The following is a 19,799-nucleotide window of genomic DNA, read 5'->3' on the forward strand; positions in this document are numbered from 1 at the left end:
GCATAGGGCTCCAGGGATGGAAGTCAAGTCCTTAGGCTTAGAAGCAAGGGTCTAATCCACCAAGACATCCCATGGGCCCTACTGAGGAACCTTTAAAATGACTCTGTCCCTGGTTGTGTTTGTTGTTTTCTAAGATACAATTACCCAAAGGGTGATGACATGCACACGGTTTAATGACTAAGCAAAGTTTAACTTTTCAGTTAAAGAGAAAAGTTAAGTAAAAAAAAAAAATCTGAGCTGGTTTAGCTTTGTATCTAATCTTAAAGAATGTCCTGCTTTAGCTGGGATTGTTAAGTGGCTTTCCGAGGTGTACTACTTTATTTAGCCATGAAAGAGCAAATACTGTAACAGGGTAATACTCAAAGAACAGATGTCCTCCACCTGAGCGGATTGGTGCTTTAACAACTTTGTCTGTAGCCGGGCGGTGGTGGCGCACGCCTTTAATCCCAGCATTCGGGAGGCAGAGGCAGGCGGATCTCTGTGAGTTCGAGGCCAGCCTGGTCTACAAGAGCTAGTTCCAGGACAGGCTCTAAAAAAGCTGCAGAGAAACCCTGTCTCGAAAAACCAAAAAAAAGAAAAAAGAAAAAAGAAAAAAAAAACAACTTTGTCTGTGATGTCTAGGAAAACAATGGTCCTATCTCTGAAGGCAACTGTGGCTCTATCAGTTGTGTTGAGATATCTTGACTCTCAGTCAGCACGAAAGACTTTTTTCCCTTTTCACGGCTCCTCCATTTCCCCTCTGTTTCTAGCCTGCCTCACGGCCTTTTTAACAGAACTTGCTCTGTATCCCAGGCTGTTCTGCCTCAACATGCCCGTGCCTCAGCCTCTGGAGAGCCACACATACTTCACTCTCTGGCGTCCCTCTCACAGCCAAATGCTCCCCTGAAGATTTGGTGCTGTCTGGCCCTGCTTCGGTTGGATAGTTTCTCCTTCTTCAAATCTCTCCCCCCCCCCCCCCGTGCCCATTTTACAGCTGGCGAATGAGACCCAGAAGCACCTCGGCAAGGCCGGGAGACTGAGAACGAAAAGAGTTGATCTTGGCTTGAGACCCTGGCATCCCAGGAGAAACACCCTCAGAGCTATTAGTTGTGGGAGGCATCTCAGCCAGGAGCCTGGGGCAAGGATGTTGGACCAGCACCGGAAACTGGAAGCTGCCTGCAGCCTCCCCTGGAGCTTTCAGACGTAGTTGTTTCTGAAGAAAGAAGCGCTGGGGGCAGGGAGAGTAGCTGGTGACAGGGAGCCACAAACGAGGCTCTTTGTAGTGGAACGGGCATAAATACACATTTTGCCACCGATGACAACTTTCTCATTAGCTGGCCAGCCTGCACTCTGTGCCAGCAGGCCTTAGAGCCAATCTGCAACAGGCTGACTGGTGCAGAACACAGGCACTGAGCGTCCCCTCCCAGGGTAACAACGACAACCAGGCTTGGGATCAGATGCACATTGCCAGGGAGGCCAGATTCTGAGGCCTTGGCAGGGACTGCCACAGCTGCCCATCTCGAGCAAGGCTGTCAAAAGGAGGTGAGGCGTGGGAGCCCGGCCTTTAGGGGACCACCACAGGCCCCAGCCAGGCCGCCATCAGGTCTTGGCAGGCCGAGAAAGTGTTTGTGCTCTTGGAGAGAGTGGAGAGAAAGGCGGTAGGGTCCAGCAGGGCAACTCCTGCCAGTCTTGGCTGGGGGGGCGGGGGGGGATGGAGAACAAAACCCTTTTCTTCCCAGATCCTCGAACCCTCTGCCAGGCCCAGCCATTGGTTGGTTCTTTCCCAGCTCTCTTGGCCAGAGAGGAGTGACAGAGAGCTGACCCGGGCTCATTGATGAGAGGCCCTGAATGGATACATCCATGGGTCCTGGCCAAGGGCTCCCCACTTGGGAGAGTGGGGTACCGGTTTTGCATTCAGAAAGACTAACATTCACCACCAGCCCTTTTAGAACAATGGTGGGGGAGGGGGGCAGCAAAAAGGCCAGGTGCAGACCACAGGGGTGTGCACCACCCTTCCTGGAGCGGGGGTCATTGTACACATTTGCAGGCCTATGCATCAATTGTCTCTGTTTGGATTTCCTCCCCAAAGGCCCACGGGGTCACTGGGCAGTGGAGGAACAGGGGAGGGGCTGAGTCCTAGCTAAGCACAGTCCAGGTTCAAATCAACCTCACTTTCCCCATCTGTCATACTGATGTGACGCCATCTTGTTACATTGATTCCTCTTTGCATAGGTTTAGACAATTCTCCACCCTCCACTCCTCTCAACAGCCACTTCTACTATGGCAACATAGTTGGGGTTTTCCATGACCCTGACCATGGTCCAGATGAACTAACCAAAATAAGTAATGTTTGGACAAGCTAAACGTAAACATAAATAACTGTTAAGCTATAAATAGAAACTGTCCTGTTGGGTCTGAAAGATCAGGTTACTCTGACCCTCATCTAAGATTTATACAGTTGTGTTCTGTATGGTTTTGTTTTTTGTTTTTGCCTTTAAAAAACCCTGTACCCCTACCTTCAGCATCAAGTCTGAGATGTTAGCTCACTCTCAGTCACCAGCCAAAAGTGAAGGACCCTAATTTGGCCTAACATCCTTGGCATGCTCTTAGGACAATCATCTTCAAGATCCACGGGCACTGATTGGTTACAAGTCTTTCTTAGATACCAAATTCTGAGGATACACAGACCCCTTATATAAAATGTGCAGTATTTCTGTATAACATAAACGCAGCTTCCTGTGCGAGTGAGAAAGAACGAAAGAAAGAAAGAAAGAAAGAAAGAAAGAAAGAAAGAAAGAAAGAAAGAAAAAGAGGGAAGGCCATGACTGCTCCTAGGTGTGGTGGAGGAGAAAGTTTATTATAGATATATGGGAGCACAGTCAGAGGCAGGGGCGTGTGGGAGAGTCCAGAGTGAACATGACCAGACTGAGCTGGGCCTTGAGGGAAGAGGGGAAGCAGAAGGAACTGCAGCAGCCAGCAGGCCAAAGGTACAACAAAGGGGTGGGTAACCAAAATGTCTGGATTACATAGGGAAGAACCTATGGGGGAAGTACAGTCCAGCCCCTGGCTGGAAATTGGGAGATGGGGTAAGCCAGCCATACCCTGTAACAGGTAGGGACTGAGGGATGCCGGGAGAACCTGGAGGCCAGGTCTGCTCTGGTGTGTTAAACAGGCACTTTAGCAGTTTGTCCTGGGTTTGAAATGTAACACTGTGTAGCTGATTCGTAACCAAACACAATAGAAACATTATGTAAACAGTTGCTTCAATGTATTGTTTAGCAGACAATGACAGGAAAAGTCTGCAGGTGTCTGCCAGGAAAGAGACAGTGTTGGTTGATAGATCAGCGGTGCTCAGGCTGTGAATGAATGAATTCATTAAGAAGAGTGGTGGTGGCGGCGCACACCTTTGATCCCAGCACTCAGGAGGCAGAGGCAGGCAGATCTCTGTGAGTTCGAGGCCAGCCTGGTCTATAGAGCTAGGCCGTTACAAAAAAAAAAAAAAAAAAAAAAACTGTCTCTCTTGAAATTTACGGGCAAATGGATGGACCTAGAAAACATATTAAGTAAGGTAACCCAGACCCCAAAAGACAAATATCATATGTACTCACTCATAAGTGGCTTTTAGACATAAAGAAAAACCAGTCTACAACTCACAATCCCAGAGAACCTAAGAGAAACTACATGGATCTAATCTACATGGGAAGTAGAAAAAGACAAAATCTCCAGAGTAAATTGGGAGCATGGGAACCATGGAAGAGGGTAGGAGGGGGGAGGGAAGAGGAAGGGAGGGGAGTAGAGAAAAATATATAGCTCAATAAAAACAATTTTAAAAATATACTACAATGGGGGGGGGAATTTCAAGTGTGCACTAAGAGAAAAGGCTTCCTCTCTAAGATTCCTTAACTTCCTGTTCTTCCACTAACCTGTATTTGTCCCACCAGATTCATAATGATTTAAGGGGCCACAGACTGCTCTTCTCTGGCGAAGGCAGCCACGGCTGCAGCTCTGCTCCCTGGCCCCCAACTCTCACTCCAAGAGGTCCTATTGCCCTCTCCAGACACAGGCTGCTTAAATGCCTCATGGAATTCAAGACAGGCTGCTCCTCCCTGGTCTCCGTGGACTTCCATGGATTCCCAGTCTTCCAGTCTTCAAGACCTACAACTTTGCCTCATATTCAACGGGAAGCAGTCATGAGAAAAAGCTTTATGTCATCTTTTTAGCATGTTGAACTATAGCCCAAGAGACTGGACTGCCTTTAGAAAAATATGTTCCACCACTAAATGTATAAATTCCACCCATGATCCTGTAATGTGTATGCTATCAGACAATCTCCTTATGTATTTCTAACAATCGTTCTCCTATGAAAATCTCGCTATGTATGTACTGCTCTCTTATAGCTAAAATGGTTTCTTATTGCCTTGATTACAAGTTGAGTTTGTCAGATCTACTTCAACTATAGCCTTGGACCTACAGACGCACACCACTAACCAGGTAAACTCTATCTAACGAGGCTTCATCAGTATACAGTCTATTAATCAAGGACTGAGCGATAAAACCAATATTCTACACTAACACTCCCTTCTTTTAATAACTGAAACCTACAACCTTTAGACACACTTAACCACATCATGTCATTCTAACTATTATAGTTTTTATAATACTCCTCTATCATACGGTAAACAAGAGATAGTTTAAAATCAAATATAACCAACTCAACTGCAAGATGGCCAAACCAGTTCTCAGCTTGCCATCCATATAAATTATTGGCCGGGCTGGAGAGATGGCTCAGAGGTTAAGAGCACTGACTGCTCTTCCAGAGGTCCTGAGCTCAATTCCCAGCAACCACATGGTGGCTCATAACCATCTGTAATGAGATCTGGTGCCCTCTTCTGGCCTGCAGCATACAGCCAGAACACTGTATAAATTATTGGCTACTAATTTTAAAATGATTATTCTTCCAGTCATCCTCAAACCTTATTACCCATATTATTCGTTGCCCAGAGAGATATACACATGCTGCATTTATCAAACAAAAGAAAGGGAGTTGTGGGGAGCCCGTAAGTATCATACAGTAAATGTACAGCTGACAGATCTAGTGGACTATCCACCGGAAGTGTAACTGTACATCCGTACACTCCACCTGGGGAACCCGTTTTTTCAGAGCTGTGGAAACATCTGTCCTTGGGATAAGTCACTGTCGATTCTGTAAAAATCTTGTGAAATCATGGCATTTCTCCCTTCTATGGTATCCCAGCAGTGTATAAACCTGACTTTTCCTGTAGGGCGACCGGATCCCTCCCCACACACCATGAAGCCATGGTGTGAAAAGGATTCAGTCAAGCCCTTGTTCTCATAGCCAAAATCTTCATAAAAATAGTTCCCCACAGACTTTCTTTTTTTTTTTTTTTTTTGGTTTTTCGAGACAGGGTTTCTCTGCAGCTTTAGAGCCTGTCCTGGAGCTAGCTCTTGTAGACCAGGCTGATCTCGAACTCACAGAGATCCGCCTGCCTCTGCCTCCCGGGTGCTGGGATTAAAGGCGTGCGCCACCGCTGCCCGGCCCCACAGACTTTCTTTATTGGCGGGTGTCACTGACAAGAAAGGACCTCACAGAGGAGGTCTTTGCTCTAACAGCAGACTCAGGAAGGTGTGATCTGCTCTGACCTAACAGACTACTAATATTCTGTATTTACCCTTTACCTTGGTTTCAACTAACATAGACCAGGAAACTTACTCTTTATACAGGAAAAAGGCCTGAGTTGCTAAAACTAGCTTCAGAGAGAAAAAATCCCCACCTGGGCACCCTGCTGGAGTCAAAAGCAAGATCCCCAGAAGAGAGACCTTTTACCTCATCCAGCTAGGTGCTAATGCGACTCAAGCCTGCAGGTTAGTATTGCTACCAGGGCTGTGTTCCCAGTCACAAGGGAGCTTCACAGCCATGCCCCCTCTTGTAGCTCTGTGAAAATCCATGCTTGATACTATTGTTATTGCCTATGGGATTGCTAACTTGTCTGTATGCCTATATATACTAAAAGCTTTGTGGAGCTCACACCTTATCCCTTATGCTTATGCCTTACCCTTATGTCTGATGCTTTGCCCTTATGCCTTATGCATAAGCTCGTCTTCCCCTAAAGAATAAAGAAACTTGGGCTGGAGAGATGGCTCAGTGGTTAAGAGCTTTGCCTGCTCTTCCAAAGGTCCTGAGTTCAATTCCCAGCAACCACATGGTGGCTCACAACCATCTGCAGTGAGATTTGGTGCTCTCTTCTGGCCTGCAGGAATACATGCAGACAGAATACTGTATACATAATAAATAAATAAATAAATAAATAAATAAATAAATAAATAAATCTTTAAAAAAATGCCTTTAAAAAAAATAAAGAAACTTGCAGAAAAAAAACAAAAGAACCCCCCCCAAAAAAAGAAAAATAAGAAAAACCCTGTCTCGAAAAACCAAAAACAAAACAAAACAAAAAACAAGAAAAAAAACTAAAATAAAATAAGAAGAAGAAGACAGAAGAAGCCAAAAGTAGAAAATTATTTCAGTACACTGCAGTACAGCCACAAGGGGTCAGAGAGTCAAGAGATGGCTAGGGCTGTTTTATAGGGAGCGGTCTACACGGGCCAGCAGTGTTTCCCTGTCACACTGTCCTGGCAGTCTAGGTCTTAATGTGGTAGACATCTGTGGGGCTTCTCTCTGGATGGCTGGGCAGACACTTTCCTGAGGAATACATTTTGTCATGTATGTAGTCTTCTTATGGGGACTATCTGACTGTGCAAGGGAGGCATGGGTCACTAGGGGCCAAAGTTCTGAGGCTCTGAACCTGCTCGCTAGAGAGTGAAACACTCTACAGGTATGTCAGGATGCCCTAAGACAGAGCACAGCCAGGGCTTGTGAGCTGAGCTCTTCCTGGTCCTGCCGAGAGACAGCAGAACCTTGCTCCTGGCAAAGTCAGCCTTGTTCTGAGGCAGGCACAGCTCAGACATCCAGCCCTGAAAAACATCCAGTTTCCACAACAGACACAAGGCCTTTCTCCTGAGTATTTTCCACCCATGGTTGGTTGACTTATAGATCTAGACCCACTGGGTTCAGAGTGCCAACATGTCCCTTTTAAAGCCTTAAATTTTGTTTTTAATTGTTGTTTGGTAGTTTGGGTTTTTTTTGAGACAGGACCTCCCGCTATAGTCCCAGTGGGCCTGAAATTCACTATCTAGTTCATGCAGGCTTCAGATTCTTGGTAATCCTCCTGTTTTAGCTTCCTGAGTGCTGGGATTGCAAGGATGAGCTGTCTACCTACCATGCCCTGCTTGAAATCCTAAATTATTTTTTTAAACATTTATTTATTTATTTATTTATTTATTTATTTGCTTGCTTTGTGGTGAGTGTGGGCTGGGGGAGAGTGCAAGCATCTGTGTACATACTAGTACCATGGCATATGTGGAAGTTAGAGGGCAAAGTTGATCCTTTTGTTCTACCAGGTTGGGTTCCAGGAATCAAAATCAGGTCTTCAAGACTAAAGATATCAAGTACCTTTAGTGACTGTGCTATTTTGCCAGCCCATAATTTTTAAAAATTACTTAAATTATTATCCATTAAATAATATTTTGAGTCTGGGAAGATGGTTTGGTGAGCAGAGAGTACTTTCCAGGCAAGTGTGAGAACCGGAGTTCAAATCCCCAGCACGCATGACATCTAGGTGGGCGTGGTAACCCATGTCTTTCATCGCAGCATTTGGGAAGCAGAAACGGGATCCTAGGTACACCAGCTAACTAGACTAGGCAAGCTGGTGAGCCTGGGGGCGGGGCTAGATTCCCTGCTGTGCGAATGGAGTTACCACAGGGCACAGCCATCAGGAAGTGCTGTCATGACGAACTCTAGGGGGTTGGATCACATCATTCATGGTTCACACTGCTGTACAGGGGAAGGTGTAGAGAAACAGGGTTTCCTGATGGGCAGGGCAGACGCTGAGGTCCAGGAGGGTGACTCGTCAAGAAGTGAAGGACTCTGGGTCTTGGACTGGAATCCTATTTCCAAGAACGGTTTACAGAAAATAGGAAAACCACCAAGCTTTCTGGAGACGTGCGTGCCGAGCGGAAATTAAAATGACGTGGCATTCCAGGTCAGCTTCGGGAGAGTAAGGGCCGGAGTTCCTGGCTGATGCTGGCGGGGTCTCTGCACAGGATCAGAGATAGCACAGAGCTTCTGGGTGACAATGTGACCTCTTGCCAGAAGCGGGTCAACTCCAAGGGTCCATTTACAGGGAGAATGTGGGTACCTCTCTGTGGTCTGTGGCCACAGGCCTGCTATCTGCTGGGGAGAAATCCCTTTCATACTGACCCCTGCTTTCCCTCCATTCGCACTGCAGGTCCACTCTGTGCTAGACATTCAGCCAGGACTTGGGGCCACCCGGAGATCTAGAGTTTCTCTCAGAACTGCAGACTTGATCAGAAGACAAATTAGGCGCAACATACAGGTTCAGAGCTGGCACGGAGTCTTAGCTCTGCCACTTTCTAACCGCGTGACCTCAGGTCAAAAGTCTAACTAATTTTGCAGCCAAGTATGGTGACCTATACCAATAATCCTCTTTGTCTCCCCTGTCCTCTTGGCTATCAACCTAATGCAACAATGGTCCCCAAGGAATTGGAGTTTCCCTAGAAACCTTGGACTGAACACGCGTGCCAGCTAGAGGAGGAACTTCCCGCCCGAGATGAGATTCTACAGAGTGTTGACAACCGCCTGTCTGCTGCGTGTAAAAGAGAAAGGGAAAGAGGCAGTTCAAGACTGGCCAATGGCTAGATAAGCCAAGTAAGTCAATGCTGTAGCCTTAGTATCCCCAGAAGCAGACTTGGGAGTGTAGCTCAGCAGTAGAGTCCTTGCCTAGTACACATGAAGCCTCTGGGTTCCACCCTCAGTACCATCACAGACACACACACACACAGACACACACACCGGGGGGGGGGGGGGAGACGCTCCCAGAGGCAATGCTGAGTAGTTTAGAATGATCATATAAGCGGGTGAACTTGAACTGGGGGATAAAGGTGAGAAAGGGGGAGCAGGTAGTGACGGCAAAGGTAGGAGCTGAGACTGAGTTCCATGTGTTTAGGGTCTTGGTTCTGCTAGAACAGGAGGTGTGCATGGGTCATAATGGAAGGAAAGGCCGAAAGGCTGAATGCTAAGTCTTGAGGGCAAGGCAATAGGGAGCCATGAGTTGTTTTAGGGCAAGGAAAAGGTGTGTGCAAAGCAGTCTTAGGGAAGATGTACTGAGTGCTTGGGTAAGCGGGGCTGGGAAGGGCCAGAGATGAGGAACAGGAGATTGGCTCAGAAGTTAACCAAGTCATGGCAATGAGGTAGCAAGGGTACGAGGATACAAGGCTGGGGTGCCTTGTCCTGTCCTCTCCGTGTTCACCACCACCTCCCCCACATCTTGTCCTATGTCTGACAGGACATTCCACTATAGTGTTGATACACGCAAATTCTGTTTTGCTTCCCTCGTCCCCACTCAGCCATGAAATGGCCAGGAGGTCCAGACTGAAGAGTGCCAGCCTGGACTCACACAGTAGGTCCAGACTGAAGAGCGCTAGCCTGGACTCACACAGTAGGTCCAGCTGGGGATCTCAAGGCAGCAAGCTCCATCTTCTGAGGTACAGTACCTGATCCCCGCAGTGAGAGCTCCAGTCTGAACTAGTTCCTGCTGTCGTCCCTCCTGCAGCCCAGAAACTTCCCATCATTGCCATCACTGGGACCAAAATTCCTAGCATAGAAACAAGGGAGGGAGGATTTGTGTGGGTTCAGTTCGCAGTCAGGGGGGGCACATGTGCTTGGGCAGAACATTGTGGCTATGGAAACATGTGGTGGAGGGTCTTCTTCACCTCATGAGGGACAGGAAGAAGAGAAAAAAAGGGGGCATGGACAAGAGATCCCTGCTCCCTACCAAAGATGGACTTCCAGTGAAGTCCTCTTCTGGGTCAGTCCCAATTCCTAACGTTTCCAGAATCTCGCAAAATGGTACTAGCAAAGGTAATATTAGGTTGGAAGCATCACACAAGCCCCTGGCATCCATCCAAGCCCCCCCCCACAACCTGGGAGTTGCGTTGGTCTGGACTCCAAATCCCAGCATGCCAAGTCCTGACCCTCCCACAGAGTATTTTTTAAATGTTTTTTTTAAAAAAATATTTATTTATTTATTATGTATACAATATTCTGTCTGCGTATATGTCTGCAGGCCAGAAGAGGGCACCATACCTCATTACAGATGGTTGTGAGCCACCATGTGGTTGCTGGGAATTGAACTCAGGACCTTTGGAAGAGCAGGCAATGCTCTTCCACTGAGCCATCTCTCCAGCTCCCCCCACAGAGTATTTAAGTGGGCACCCAGCAGAGGAACACATGGTCCTGGGTTTTGCATATGCTCCCCTGCCATGCTCTCGGCCACCCAAGAGTGTTAAATTTATTAAAACATGGGCATTTGGTTTAATTTGGCCTGATTGGATTTCAATGCACCGGAGGAGCGGCTCGTCTTAGGATTTTTTCCTAACAGTAAGAACCCCAAGCCTACAACTCACCACAAGGGACAGTTACAAACTTTAAACACAGGCTGATAACGCAGTTAATAAAAGCGATCGCCTGGCAGGCTTGAGAACCTCTGGCCAAGAGCCTGGTGTGGCAGTGTACACTTGCGTTATCAGCATGGCGGAGCAGAGACAGGCAGATAGATCCCCAGGGCCCACTTGACAAGTTTCAGCCAATGAAGAGACCCTTTCCAAAGCAAGATGGGTGTCACCTGAGGAACAACTCCCAGGTTGTCCCTTGACCTCATACAAATGTCCATGGATAGCCACCCACACATACGTGTGCACACCCACACAGCTTAAATGAGATAGCACACTCAAATGACTTAAAATTACCGTCTGATTTACAGAAAGCTACTTCTCTGGAGCACAAGAGAATAGCGATTATTCCCCCCCCCCCCCAGTTCTTCGTCTGTGGGTACAATCGCTTCAGGAAACTCAATTTACAAAACTCCCGGTGTTGGACCTAAACTCGCCAGTGTTAGAAGGTTGCGCCATGTAAACAGTTGCCGAGTGACTATAAATACTTTAAGATCCTGACAGGACAATCCTTGTGGAGGAAGAAGTAAGTGCATCTTGGGCTTCCTCTACCACTGCCAAGTTCCAGAAGCCGGAAAAGACTGCTCCCAGGAGAGTTGAGAGGACTTGGAGTTCCCAGCTAGAGGACCAGCCCTGAGCCTCACATTCCTCTAACTTCCGCCACCCTTAAGGGAGACACTTTCATTTGTAAATTCTCCAAATGTCTGCCTAATCTTCTCCCAACAATAAAATCTCCTATCAGGCTGGAGGAAGCATTTCCTGTTTGCCCAGACTCACAGCTCGGTTGACCCTACAAAGAAGGAGGGTCCTGAATCCCAAGGCCTCCAGGCATTGTATAGGGGACCAGTAGAGCATCAGAATACACACTGTGGCCCTGGGTGTGTGAGCTTAAAGGATCCTGGACTGGTAGCCGTGTTCCCAGCCTCTGCTTGGACAGCAACACTGGAGAACGGAGTCTGAGTCCGTAAGTCTCCTGAAATACCTTGTATGTCTCTAGGCCTACAGAGAATGAAAGCCCAAGTGGCCATATCCTCTCAAAAGTCACAGTGCCCAGAGCCATCTTGAGTCCCAGCGGAAGGCAAGAGATACTGGAGCCCCAGCATTTTGCCTGTAGGTCACCTCTGAAACAAGATCCTATCTTCACATACTCAGGAAGAACCCTGCTTCAAGTATTGCGTTAGCTTCCGATGGTTGCTGGCTGGAACCAGTGGGGCTTACATGAGTTATCACTACCAGAGGGTCTGGTCTGAGTTATCAAAACCGGAAGGACTTTCTCGAAGAGACATTTACATTTTCAGAATTCCGGAAGGCAGTCTGGATCGGTCTAGCTTCCAAGGGCTCAGGAGAAGAATCTCCCCCCCCCCCCCCCCCCGAGCCCCTCCCCAACCCTTCCTAACTCCCAAGGATGTCAGATGTTCCCTGGGCTGTGGTTGCTTTGCTTCAAATGCTGATATCCTCACATGGCCTGTCCCTCCTCTTGCCCAGCTTCCTATGTGTCCTCTTGAACCTCTGCTTTGTCTTTGGATTTACCACCCACCGGGGTGACTCAAGATGACTTCCTCATTTTGAGAGCCTTAGTGTAGATCTTTAGATATCTACAAAGACTTCTTTTCCAAATAAGGTCACACTCACAGGTTCTGGGTGCTACACTATGTGTGCAATAGACCATACACTAGCTGTCCTCACTATATAACCTTAGGTAGCAGGGGCTCATTTTTATATATGAGGAATTTGACAAACTACCTTCCTCACAGTCTCGAGAAGACATCATCAGACTTGTACTCATTCATTTAAGGGGTCCAGGACAGAATAAACCAAATTTGTCCCTTGACCTCTGTTCCATCATTTCCAGATGTTTATATGAAACAGCTACAGTAATATTAAAGTGGACAATGAAGTGGCCATTGTGGTTTGGAAGTGAGGTGCCCCTTCTCTTAGACACTTGGTCCCCTCGTGATAGAGCAGTCTTGAAAGGTTTGGGGACCATTGGGAGGTAGAGCTGCACTGGAGAAAGCACATCACTGTCACAGACTAGCAGTTTTATATAAGGGCTCCACTTCCTGTCTACTCTGTACTTTGTAACTATGGCTGCGTTATGACCTGATGGCATTCCTGAGGCAGTACCTTACTGACTGTACCACCACCAGGATGGCAATTGAGACCCTTGTGGTTAATTATTCCATTATTATGGAATACTGAGGACCTATATGGTGATATGAATAAAAATGACCATCAGTCACTACTTGGTCACCTGTGAGGGGAATGGTTTGCAGGGATTGCAATGATTTGTAACAATTATCTAAATCATTCTATTATTAATAAAAAAAAACTTGGGAGTCGGATAGTAGGGTATGTACCTATAGACCCAAAAGCAACAGAAAAAAGTCCAACTGACCCTCCTCTCTGCTTTTCTAAGATCCAAAAAGGTCTGAGAAGCTCCTAAGCCCCTCCTCCTACCTCCCTGTGTCTTTCTCTCACCATCTGAGCTGACCAAAAATAAACCTGTATGGTTTATTCTGGTCAGTTGCACATGGTCTCCATTCTCTGAATCAAGATTTAATTTATTGACAGTTTCAGGGTACAGAATGAACAGATCTTCTACAACATTTCCCCCTTTTTGTCTAAATAAAAAGGAAAGGTTTTTAACTCTAATAATAATAAAACTATATATAATAGGGACAATGATCAGATATTGTTTAAATAAAAGGGTAAGGTATTAACTTTAACAAAGTAAAACTATATATAATAAAAACAATTTTCAAGTAAGAATTATATTCCCAATGTCCAGTTTATTTGTATTTGGCAAACTCAAAGAAAATACTCCATTATCTATTCTCTCATGTGAGTCCAAAGTTTTTTTTTTTTTACCTAATTTACTTTCTATTATAGTGAAAACTGTAACTATAACTTTAACCCCATCAGAGACCCAAAAAGTATATAATATTACCTGAGTAAGACAGACGTTTTTGTAAAGCAGGAAATTTTGAAGGATTTTCTCCCCTTGTCTTGGCAAAGTCTAGCATTCACCTTCTTTTGTGTCCTGTTTGTCCAATTTGGACGGTATAAATAGTTGAGGCAAGGATAGTTTCTTTGCCCAGTGTCTAACTTTGCCACCAATGAAAGCAAACTTCCATATGGAGGTTCTTCAATACCCAATTATTTTTTTTAAGTAAATTGGTGCTGCCGTGAGCAGATGTGTTTCACTATGAAAAAATGTCTTATGTTATAAAAACATCTTAAATGCCATATTGTATCACTCTCTAAAGTGTTTGAAGACCATCTATAGATCTAAAATGTATCTCTATTTGACTTTGAAAACATACCTAACATGAATACAAATTTTACTGTTAGATAACAAGTAAGCTATATTTCTTAATTATCCTATGTAATTTGAAATAACTTTCAAGGACTAAAAATTTACATTACATTGTTAAATGAGCTACATAGGTCCAATACCCAGAGTAAAGCATATATGCAATATAACAAAAATAATCTTAAATTTGTATCAATATACAAAAATTCACACCAGTGTAAAATATTTGAGACTAGTGCTTTCTTTTTTAATTTAAAAGTAGATTCAATAGTCTAACCTTTTATCCTGACAATCCTATATCCTGCTTTTTGCTTTACAGAATGAGATCGTTGACCCTAATCTCCTTTCCTCTCTGACCATGACCAATAACAACTTTTACCCAACTCCATTAAACAATAATAAACGTCCATTACTCACTGACTGACCAAAAGTCACCCACTCCACCTCTTAGGAATGTGGACATCGTATTCTTAAAATTACTTCCTCTTGTCTGGGGGTAACAGCATTTTTAGGGGATCCTGAGAAAATTAAGAAAATGATCAAGTACTGGGAGAGATCGCTGTTATCCAGTCTCAGTGTAATGGGCAAGTACAAGTCTTTTCTGAAGTCCTGGCTGGAATAGTACGAGTCTGGACCTTGTTAGTGAACTGTTTTGAAACTGTCCTGAGCATTTTGTAGCTAAAAGCTGCTCTTTGGGTGGTGGTTGTTAGCTTAGCGGCCTTACTACAATCCAGGTGGAATTGTCGTTATGGGGCCTCATCATCCTTTTGGAAACTTCAGAAGTCACTGTTAGGAATGTTAGGAACGGTTCATTGTAGGAAAACATTTTAAATGTCATATGCAGCAGATCTCAAAGAGGTTAAAGTACTATAATCTATTAAATACACCTAGGACAAGCAAGCTTAATTCCTAATTACTTGCTTCAAACTCAAGACTGAAAGCACATACTGAAAGACAGGAAGCTAGATGGAGCCAAGATATAGAATTCGTTAGTATTCTATATGACCATTAATATCATAACACAAGATATACGTATGTATCTTGTAAATTTTGAAATATTATTCATACATTAAAGGAAATTTAAAAGAGTCAAAATAAACTCAAGGGATTATGAGATTAGTGACAATAGAATAGTCCTTTAAGTTTGATTTTCTTCTGTCCCATACCAGGTGACTCTTCTGACATAAAACAGAAATTTTGGGTTTTCCTTTAACAAGCATTGGGTTTAGAGAAGGAAAAAGCCACACTTCAACTCCAAAACAAGTATTAATTTTTAACTGAGTTTGGAATATAAAAAGAATATTTGCCTTATGTGTCTGTACAAAACATCAGAAACAAGCATTTGGGAATATTTGTGAAATTTTATCCTGTTGGAAATGTGATATACCAATTAGCCAATTGACTCCTTTACTTGGGTAATTTTTTCTGTATGATTCCTGCTCTTCTTCAGATGTCTTGATGTTCAGTGGTCTTCAGATTCCTTAGCAGAATGTTTTTAGTCTACTGGAAAGATAAAAACAAAACCCTGACCCAATCTTAATTTTGGGGAGTCCCTTTTTTGGCAGGTTATATCCTTGTTAAAGCAAAATTCTTTTTTGACACCAGAAAAAGAATTATCTTTTTTTTTTTCTTTTTGAGACAGGGTTTCTCTATGTAGCAGAACTTGCTCTGTAGACCAGACTGGACTCGAACTCATAGAGATCTGCCTGCCTCTGTTGCCTTTTATGGTATAAAGGAGAATCCAATTAGTTCTTTATATAAACTAAAGTCTCTTGCTTTGGAGATATTTGTTGCTAATCTCTTCCAAAAAAATTACTATAAGCTCTTTGCCAATGTCCACTTTTTGCACATAATGAAGAAATTTCAGCATTAGTAAAAGGTAAACAATTTCTGCTGGGTCTATTCCTGCTAATTGATGAAGTCTCACTTTTCCTTTCAGAATCAATTCAGAAAGCTTTTCTACATAGGTCTTTAACTTTTCTCTCTGTTTGTGTGGTAAAAATATCCATTCTAGATTATTACCTTCTCTCTGCATAATAATTCTTAGGGAGAATGTGCAGGAGGTAAAAATAACCAGAATACAATCAAGCTCTGGATCCAGTTGATCCACATACACGTCTTGTATTTTCTTTTCTACCAAAGCCAATTCTCTCTCAGTCTCAATTTATAATTTTCTTGGACAATTTAAGTCCTTATCACCTTGTAAGTTTTGAAATAAATCACTTAATTCTTGAGTTGTTAATCCAATTGTAGGCTATAGCCAGTTAATATCTCCCAGTAATTTCTGAAAATCATTAAGAGTTTGTAATCGGTCTTTCCTGATTTGTACTTTCTCTGGCTGAATTTTTTTTGTAAACCTATCTTATGTCCTAAGTAATTAATAAAGTCCCCACTTTGTATTTTTTCAGAAGCAATTTGTAATCCCCAACAAGGCAAAATTTGCCTTATTTTTTCAAAAAAATTTTCTAAGGTAGGTATGTCTGAATCAGCTATCAAGATATCATCTGTATAATGGTAAATTATAATTGAGGGAGATTTATATAAATTATTTCTAATGGCTGTTGAATAAAATATTGACACAAGGTGTGGCTGTAAAACATCCCTATGGAAGAACTTTCCACTGATACCATTTAACAGTCTGAGAATTATTGTGAGTAGGCATTGTGAAGGCAAACTTTTCTCTGTTCTATTCTTGTAAAAGTATAGTTAATAAAAAAAAGTAAAATCAGTCCTTTAACTTAATCACTATAATAAACCGTCCTTTAGGTAATAAAGAAGACAAGGGAATTTCAGGCTTTAAAGGGCCCATTGACTGAATCACCTTATTTATGGCTCCTAAATCCATTACCATTCTCCATTTTCTAGATTTCTTTTTTAATAACAAATACAAGAGAATTCCAAGGATTGGTCGATTCTTCAATATGTTGAGCCCACAGCTGCTCCTGTGCATGTAATTTTTCTGATGTCAAAGGCCGTTGTCTTACCCACACAGGTTTATCAGCCATTTATTTACCATTTTAAAGGTAGGGCTGTTGGCATCCCTGAAACAACTGGCTGTTGTGCTTTGCTTATATACAACCTGAACAGTCTGTGACTGCTCTTCAAAATACATTTTAATATTTCTCTCAGAAGCATTGAGTAATGTTAATCTGTGTTTTGCTTTGCTGCAATAAATCATGTCCCTATAAATTCATTGCTATGTTTGCTACATATGATTTTAATTTTCCTATCTGTCCTTCTGTCCCTACACACTCAACCCATCTTGCATTTTGTTTTACCTGAGATAAAGTTCCAATCCCTAAAAGCTGAGTTTACCTCCTTAAGAGGCCAATCTGGATGCCAAGATTTTGGTGAAATTATTGTTACATCTATACCTGTGTCTACTAAACCCTCCATTTCAATTCCATGTATATGTATTTTTAGCTCTAGTCTCTGATCATTTATAGCAGTTTGCCAAAATACTTGTTTTCCGGTCTCTACAAAACTTTTTGTTGTATCTCTAAAAGTTGTTCTGTCTTCACTCACATCCTGAGCAGTGTGATTTTTCTTTTTTTTTTAAGCAGGTGATTTTTAACAATGGATATTAAAGTTTTTTTTAATTGTTCTGTGGAAATCTCCAATGCTGACAGGGAACAATTGAACCAAATTTGACACTTCAGATGTTTGCCCATAGCAAAGGGTTACTTTGCCCATCCCTTGTTAATCTGTATTCATTGTTTGAATGCTGGCCTCTGCCAAATCTTCTGCACATTTCAGAAGGTTGGAGCCTGCTGTCTGGATTATCTCTAGAAAAAAGCATTGTATCTAGGAATGCCTTGACTACAATCCCTTTTCAAATGAACTGGCTTACTGCAATTAAAACATGTTAATATTTGAGTTTTCTTAAAATTTTGTAGAAATAACTTCTCATATCAAAGCAGCATCAAATATGAGAGCCAGTAATGATATTCCTTACACCGAATAAGGAAGCAAGGCATAAAAGGCTCAAGTAAGTCTTAAAAAGACTTGATTGACCTCTGCAGGAGAAGCAGCAGGCCTGAACTTTGTGAGAGCAGTCAGCAGACCTGACCTCCTGTGTGATTGGAACCTTGGCCCCAACTCCACCACAAGAAGTGACCATCTGAGCCTTGGATCCACTGGCACCAGGAGGAGTGATCACTGGAGACACAGTCCCAACTATACTAATTGGAGGAAAAGATGGGCAGACAACAAAGTAAAAGCACACTCAACAACACAAAGAACAATATGACAACCACCAAAAAATAGTGGCTCTACAATAGTAAGACTTCAACACCCCAACACAGATGAAGCAGAAGAAAACTACCTAAAAAATAATTTTAGCAAAATATTTAACACCCTTGAAAAGGAAATAAAAAATTCCCTCAAAGAAGTGGAGGAAACAACAAATAAAAAATTGGAAGAAATCAACAAATCCCTTCAAGAAAACCAAGAAAAAGAAATTAAACAGGTGAAAGAAATGATTCAAGACTTGAAAACCAAAATAGAGACAATAAAGAAAGCACAAACTGAGGGAATTCTGGAAATGAAAAAATACAGGTAAATGATCAAGAACCACAAATACAAGCATAAACAGCAGGATACAAGAGATGAAAGATAGAATCTCAGGCATTGAAGATACGATGGAGGAAATAGATTCATCTGTCAAAGGAAATATTAAATCTAACAAAAGCTTAACACAAGTTATCCAGGAAACATGGGACACCATGAAAAGACCAAACTTAAGAATAATAGGATAGAAGAAGGAGAAATCCAACTCAAAGGCACAGAAAATATACTCTACAAAATTATAGAAGAAAACTTTTCCAACCTAAAGAAGGTCATGCCTTTGAAGGTACAAGTAGTTAACAGAATATCAACTACACTGAACAACAACAACAACAACAAAAAGTCTCCTCACCACATAATAATCAAAATACTAAACATACAGAATAAAGAAAGAATATTAAGAGCTACAAAGGAAAAAGGTCAAATAGCATATAAAAGCAGACCTATCAGAATTACACCTAACTTCTCAAAGAAAACAATGAAAGCCAGAAGGTCCTGGTCAAACATTATACAGACATTAAGAGACCATGGATACCAGCCCAGATTACTATACCAAGCAAAACTTCCAATCACGACAGAGAAAACAAGATATTCCATAACAGAACCAGATTTAAACAATACCTAACCATAAATCCAGGCCCACACAAAGTACTAGAAGGAAAACTCCAAACCAAGGAAGTCAGTTTGTACACCCACAAAAACACAGACAATAGATGATCTCACAGCAACAAATCCCAAAGAAGGGAAAAGCACACCCACACTAACATCACCACCAACAAAAACTAAAATAACAGGAACTAACAATCACTGATCATTAAAATTCCATAATATAAATGGACTCATTTCACCTATAAAATGACACAGGCTAATAGATTAGATACTAGAACAGAACCCATCCCTCTGCTGCACGTAAGAAACACACATCAACCTTAAAGACAGACATCACCTTAGAGTAAAAGGTTGAAAAAAAAAATTTTCAAATCAAATGGATCTAAGAAACAAACCAGTATAGCTATCCTAATATCTGACAAAATAGACTTCAAACTAAGACCAATCAAAAAAGACAAAGAAGGACATTCATTTCGTATTTGTCACTGGAAAAATCCATCAAGAGGAAATCTCAATACTGAACATCTATGCCCTAAATACAAGGTACCATCACATCTAAAAGAAACATTACTAAAGCTTAAATCACACATTAAGCCCCACACACTAACAGTCGGAGACTTTAACACCCTACTCTCACTACTGGACAGGTCTGCCAGACAACAACTTAAAAGAGGAATAAGGGAACTAACAGTTGTTATGACTCAAATGGACTTAACAGACATCTATA

The sequence above is a fragment of the Arvicola amphibius genome, chromosome 12 (genome assembly GCF_903992535.2).
Source record: "Arvicola amphibius chromosome 12, mArvAmp1.2, whole genome shotgun sequence".
Taxonomy (NCBI): Eukaryota; Metazoa; Chordata; class Mammalia; order Rodentia; family Cricetidae; genus Arvicola; species Arvicola amphibius.